The sequence below is a fragment of the Suricata suricatta genome, chromosome 14 (genome assembly GCF_006229205.1).
Source record: "Suricata suricatta isolate VVHF042 chromosome 14, meerkat_22Aug2017_6uvM2_HiC, whole genome shotgun sequence".
NCBI lineage: Eukaryota > Metazoa > Chordata > Mammalia > Carnivora > Herpestidae > Suricata > Suricata suricatta.
The window spans coordinates 3,275,376-3,282,154 of NC_043713.1; the positions used below are offsets into that span (position 1 = coordinate 3,275,376).

Consider the following 6,779-nt stretch of genomic DNA (forward strand, 5'->3'; position numbering starts at 1 on the left):
AGGAGGTGCAGATATGCAGGTGTTCTCTAACTTGGAGGAGCTGGCAGTAACTGTGCCCCAGCGGTGATCACACTAACCAGCTCGTGCCTGGTGGGCATTTTGTTTTGTTTACTGGTTATTTTTGTTTATTATTTTTGAGAGACAGACAGACAGACAGAGTGTGAACAGGGGAGGGTCAGAGAGAGAGGGAGACACAGAAACTGAAGCAGGCTCCAGGCTCTGAGCTGTCAGCACAGAGCGCAACACAGGCTCAACCTCAGGAACCATGAGATCGTGACCTGAGCTGAAGGTGGACACTTAACATACTGAGCCACGCAGGTGCCCCTTGGTTCTTGGTTTTTAAATAATATTCTCCCCTGAAGGTAAGAAGTTTTGCTGGAGAGATGGCTGATATTAGAGCAGGAAAAAACAAGATGAGCTTGGAATCAATTATTGTGCTGGAAGGAATGAAATTGCCCAAATAATGAGAAGGATATGTCACAGGGACATGGGAGTGAGCTTGAAAGAATTACTGCTGACCCAAACTGGAATCTCCAGGGAGTCAAAATTAATAATAATAGTAAATGGAATATATCCCATTGGATAAAATGGTTATTAAAGTCACCATGTGGATAAATACATGAATAAATGAGAAGAAAAAATCTCTTCCTCCTAGTAAAAAGCCACCTAATAAATGTGGTATAACAATGACGTAATTCGAAAATCACCATTTGGCACCCAACACAGTAAAAATTAACTCAGGTGAGAACCATCACTGAGTGCTAAAGCTAGGGCATGAAACGTGGATAAAGAAAGGCTTTCCATACCCTCAGAGAGTCTCTCCAGAAAATGCTGGGTGATCACAATGGAGGGCATAAGTGACTTTTCGGCGGTGGACTTTGGCATGGGTAGGCAGCAGCCCTGGCATGAGCTCACACCTCGTGCTGCTGGATAAGATGCCGTGAGAACACGCACATCACTTCTGTGACATTCCAGCCAAGCGAGCGTGGCCTGGGTCTCACTGTGAGGAAACGTCAGACAAATCCCAAGTGAGGGGTGGGTGGCCTACAAAAATAACTAGCTTGTACTCTTCCAAGGTATCAAGGTCCTGAAAGCCAAGGAAACTAGTGCATACTGCAGGACCCTAGAGAGAAGACAACTGATGCAAGCCATTGTTGGGGCAGCTGGTAAGGTTGGAAAGGGTCTCTGAACAATGGGCACACAGACATTCTCTATACCATTCCGGGGACTTTCATGTGAGTCTGAAAGGGTTTACAACAAATAACCAGTCCCTGTAACACAGACTGACCAGTCTATGAAAAGACTATTATAGTAAGAATTCTCCCTTTATTTGCTCCCACTCCTGGCAAGTTTGTTCCTGCAATATTGATTCCACAGAAATATTTTGTTGAAAAATGCAGTATCCTGGAGGGTGCTCAGAATTGGTGGACTATTTTCTAGACAGATGGATCTTCCCTTTACTAAGAAACGGGAGCTGAGGTAACGAGCGCTTGGCCTCAGCAGTAAGTACGTGACTTTGCTGTGCGGTGACTTCTCGTTCACCACTGGGCACAAAGGAAGACACTCTCCTTCTCAGGGAACATCAATGGCTCCCATTTGCTTCCAGAATAAATTCCAAATTGTCTACCCAGAATTGAGGCAGTAACATGACTTCTGGCCTTCGGTTACAGGTTACAGTCTTGCTGGAATCACTAGTTACACACTTTCCACTAGGCCCTGTGATACTCATATACACGTCTGCTTATATGGTGTCTTCGTGAAACTTCTCCAGTCTTGTGCCTCTTCCCCGACTGGTCACTAATACTCTCTTCTCTTCACTCCCAGCTCAGTCCTTGTACCTCTAGTACAACACTAGGCAGGTCTGTCGGCTCACATGACTATTTATTTATTGGTCCGTTCCTGAAACATGTCTTTAGTGCATGATTCTATGGGCCAAGGTCCTTGTATAGGGAAGCTGCTAGATAAGCAAATACTTTAAGTAGGAATTTATTGAATATCTACTATATCCTGAGAAACACTCATTACAGTTTTCAGAATACAGTAGATGGTAAAATCTGATTCTATTTTTCCATATTGAATAGATTCCATTAAAAAAAAATTTTGGTCAAACACTCAAGGAATTATTGACCTCTGAAACAGGAAGATTTTTCTAGTTTTTAAATTTTTTCTACACGTATTTATTTATTTATTTTGAGAGAGAGACAGTATAAGCAGGGCAGGGGCAGAGAAAGAGAGAAAATCCCAAGCAGGCTCCACGTTGTCAGCCACAGAGCCTGACAAACTGTGAGATCATGACCTGAGCCAAAGCCAAGAGTCAGATGCTTAACTGACAGAGCCACCCAGGTGCCCCAGAGAGATATTTTCAAGCACATACATTGGATGGGAAACACACAAACTACTACAGTGAACTCTTTATTTATTATTTAAAAGTTTGGGGGTTTTAGGCAGTTTTAAGTTCACTGCAAAATTGAGAGGAAGGAACAGATTTTTCCATATACTCCCTCCTTCTGCACATTCACAGCCTCCCTCACTACCAAGTCCCCACCAGAAGGGTTCATTTGTTACAGCTGATGAACCTACTGATACATTATCTCCCACAGTTCATAGTTTGCATTAGGGGTCTCTCTTGGTATAGTATGTGATAGGGGTTTGGACAAATGTATGTTGGCAGGTATCCACATTACAGTGTCATACAGAGTAATTTCACTGCCCTGAAGATCCTCTGTGCTCTGCTTATTCATCTCCCCTCCCCCAACCCCTGCCAACCACCGATCCTCCTACTGTCTCCGTAGTATTATTGCCTTTTGCACATCGTGGAGTTGAATAATAGTGTGTAGCCATAGGTGAACTTTTCACTCGAGTAGACCAACAGAATGTCAAATGATTAGTCACAGACATCACTTGTTTTACTTTTTAGTTTTACAAAATACTAAAGAAATTGCTTGTTTCCATATACAGTAAACCCTTCGTTTGCTAACATAATTCATTCTGGAAACATGCTTGTAATCCACAGCACTTATAGATCAAAGCAAATTTCCCCCATAAGAAACAATGGAAACTCAGATTTGTTCCATAACTGAGAAATATTCATATAAAAATGATCACAATACTGTAATATAATACAAAATAACAAAGAAAATACAAAATATAAAGAAAAATAAAACAATTAACCTGTACTAACCTTTGAACACCTTTGTGGCTGGTGTGAGGGATAAAGGAGAGGAGGGTTAGTTGTAGGACGACTTTCACCATCACTAACGGAATCACTGTGATCTGCTGGCTCAATGGAACCTTTTTCTGCATGGGGGCCATGGTATACCCTCGCATGAATGTTGACTACAGCACAATGTTAATAAGCTCTCATCACAGACCGTATTTAATATAACTGTAATAAGGCAGCAGAGGAAAGGGTCTCTTCCTGTGAGCACCCTGACCTAGAATGAAGCAAAGCATTCCTAAGCTCACTCTTGTCTGGGAAAGCAAAGGACTGTCCATAGGTGCTCAGAAGTGACAAAAATACACCAGTATCTGTTGTGAGCACCTTCCAATGTTCTGAAAAGTCACTGATTTCTGCCAAAAACCATGGCTTGAGACCAAGCCTCCAAGCATGGGAGATGATCACCCACAATCCTATAGAGACACACTCAGAGAAAGAGAGAGAGAGAACCATTGGCTCAGTTATGATCATGTGATGTTTGGCATCAAGACATCGCTCATGTATCAAGTTAAAATTTATTAGGAATGTTTCCTCATTGTGTGTAACATTCATAGAACAAGTTACAGTCCAAGGTTTTAATGTAATGTAGTTATTTCTGCGTATTTTCCAGACTTATTATTAGTAACAAGGAAAGAGAGAGGTAGGAAAGGTGAAGTAGGCATTCTAGTCAACCTAATCCCTATTCCCATGTGGCCTCGCTAATACATCCTCTGGTTTCAATTCAGTAAGTCAGTATTTAAACTACAGCATGATCTCACTTATATACAGAATCTGAAATAAACATGGAAAAATAAAAGAATCATGTTTGTAGGGGGTAGGGAAGGGGAAATAGGGAAGTGCTGGTCAACAGGTACCAGTTTCAGTTACAGGAGATGCATAAGTTATGGAAATCAGCTCTACAGCATAATGCCTATAGGTAACAGTACTGGGTTGTATATTTAAGATTTGCTAAGAGGGAAGATCTTATGTTAAATATTCTTACCCTCAAAAAATAAAAATAATAAGAGCAAGGGAAAATTTTTGGAGGTGATACATCTATGGCATTGATGGAGGTGATGGTTTCACTTGTGTGTTGTTATTTCCAAACAGGCAGAATGTTCAAGAATAACTTACCTGAAGTGTGTCTACAATACTTCAGTTGCTGATGGATGGATAAAGCCTTCCCAAAAAGCAGGTGTGTGGCTTTTTCCCCCTTTTTTATTTGAAAATAATTCAGTACCATGAGATATTTCAGCTAAAACAATGTTGGAAATACAGAACGCACTCACAGGGAGAGAAACAATGTTTTTCTGTGCAAGTAGATTACATTCCTATTCTCCACATTCCAAGCTGCATGAGAAGAGACAGCGTCTTACGAGTTGTAAGTGCTTCTCCTCAGGGCTCCCACCAGGACTCTCTGGATTTGCCCTTTCAGGCTCTCAACATCATTGACTGGGACACAAAACACATACACCTGGTGCCAAACCTCATCCTACAGTAAATGGTATTTAGAAAAAAAAAAAAAAAGAACTTTTGAAGGATTTGTTTGACACTGAGATGAAATTTACATCAATATTATCTATGAAAAAGGCATTTTCTGTATAAATGAGTAGCATAAATACTCGATATGTTAAAGGAAATTTCATTAAAATAAAAACATTATCAAGCATTCGGAAACACTGCCTTCACACACCATGTTGTGAGGTTGAATTGTAAGGGACAGCAAGAAGAAGAGTTACTGGCGGAGTCTCAGACTTGCGAGGGGACCTCACGAGGCCAAACAAGGTGTGCACTTGAAAATACCAAGCCTGCATTTTCTCTAAGACCTTGCTCATTGGGGGTGTTCCACAGGCTGGCAGCATCTGCATTATCTGGGGGGCCCCGGAGCCCTCTCCAGACCAACGAACCATGTCATTGATGAGCAGCTGGGTAGTTAACAGGCACACGGAAGTTTGGAAAACAATATTCTATCCTGCATGAGGTTGTACTCTACTCATTTTTTAAAATTTTTTAATGTTTATTTATTGAGAGAGAGATTGAGAGAGCATGAGTAAGGGAGGGGCAGAGAGAGAGGGAGACACAGAACCCAAAGCAGACTCCAGGCTCTGAACCATTAGCACAGAGCCTGAGGCAGGGCTTGAACTCACGAACCATGAGATCATGACCTGAGTTGAAGTCAGACACTCAACTGACAGTCACGCAGGAGCCCCTGTAATAACATAAGTGGGAGGGGCACCTGAGTGACTCAGTCGGGTAAGTGTCCAATTCTTCATTTTGCATTTGGTCATCATCTCATAGTTCGTGGGATCAAGCCCCGAACTGGGCTCTAAGCTGACAGTGTAGAGCCTGCTTGAGACTCTCTCTCTCCCTCCCTCTCTCTGGCCCTCCCCCACATGCGTGCACACACTGCCTCTGTCTAAATAAATAACCACTTAAAATAACAATGAGAATAAGACGAGTGCATGGCTCACAAAGGATTTACAATGTTCTCAGGACCATCAAACGCGAGGAAGAGAAGGAAATCTCACTGTTCCACTCACAATGCTTTTGGACTGATTAGAGATTCATTAGCTCTTTCCACAAATGCATTCTGAGGTCTTCTCAGATCTGGAAGAGCGTCTAGTTCCCAGCTTACCTCTGCTCCTCTCTTGCTGTTCCTTAACAGAGCCCAGCTAACGTGATGTGGACAGACGGTCTGGCTGGCTGCACTGACAGCTGGATCCAGTGGACGGCAGCTCACGCTGCCCCCCGACTCGGTGTCCTTTGGCCGCTGGTGTCCAGAGCTACCAACCCAAAATCACAGTGGTCACAGAGCAACCCTTATCCAAAAGTAAAGTCTTTGTGCTTGACACACTACAGCCCTACTCCCAAATCATCCTGCAAGTGAATCTTCAGCATGATGCTTCAAGTAGTGTCTTCCAGGTTTTTCTGCAGGGAAGGAGAATTTCTTTCCTTCCTACAAAAATCACAAAAACTTATAACACAAAGAGGCTCTCTCGCATCCCAGAGATCTAATTATGACTATTTTCTTATTCACGGTGCACTTCCTCTGAAATAGTGAGCTTTTCAATACAAAGAGCCCAAAATGGTGGCTGATGAATTAATTCACTAGAGGAGAAAGCTCAGAAAGACAAAAGTGTGAGTAAACAGGATGCCAGTCCCCGAGGCTTAGAGAGGCATGTCATCCATTGCTAAGAATCACGGGGACAAATTGCTTGGAAAACTACTAATGACATACCTGTTTCTTTATCACGGGTAAACCCGATGCTTCCACAATTGGACAGAAATGGAACACGGGCGGGGTGGCCAGACCCCCGTGTGTCACTGCAGTATTGGCCACGGGCTTGGTAGCACCGTCACCCAAACCATTTCCAGCCCAAATGCTCCCAAAGTCAGGAGAAAACCCCTGTGTCATCTGAATGTGCAAAAATGGCTCACAGTTAACTGTGACCTTGAGGCTTGTCCACATGGCCTGCTGCTTTAGGTGTTCCCGAAGTTTCCAAAGATAAGAATTTAGGAATATCGTGGACATAGGGAAGGACTTTCTATTTTTCACCAACGTCTGTACATAACGACCCTGAAG

The 6,779-nt window shown here is 42.7% G+C and overlaps 1 long non-coding RNA gene across 1 annotated transcript; it reads left to right on the forward strand.

Moving 5' to 3' along the window:
* Positions 1-16: 16 nt before the first annotated feature.
* Positions 17-6,060, forward strand: LOC115277303. The gene is made up of 4 exons (XR_003902358.1): positions 17-90; positions 1,077-1,166; positions 4,307-4,391; positions 5,862-6,060. It is a non-coding gene; the product is annotated as an uncharacterized LOC115277303 (long non-coding RNA).
* Positions 6,061-6,779: the final 719 nt, after the last annotated feature.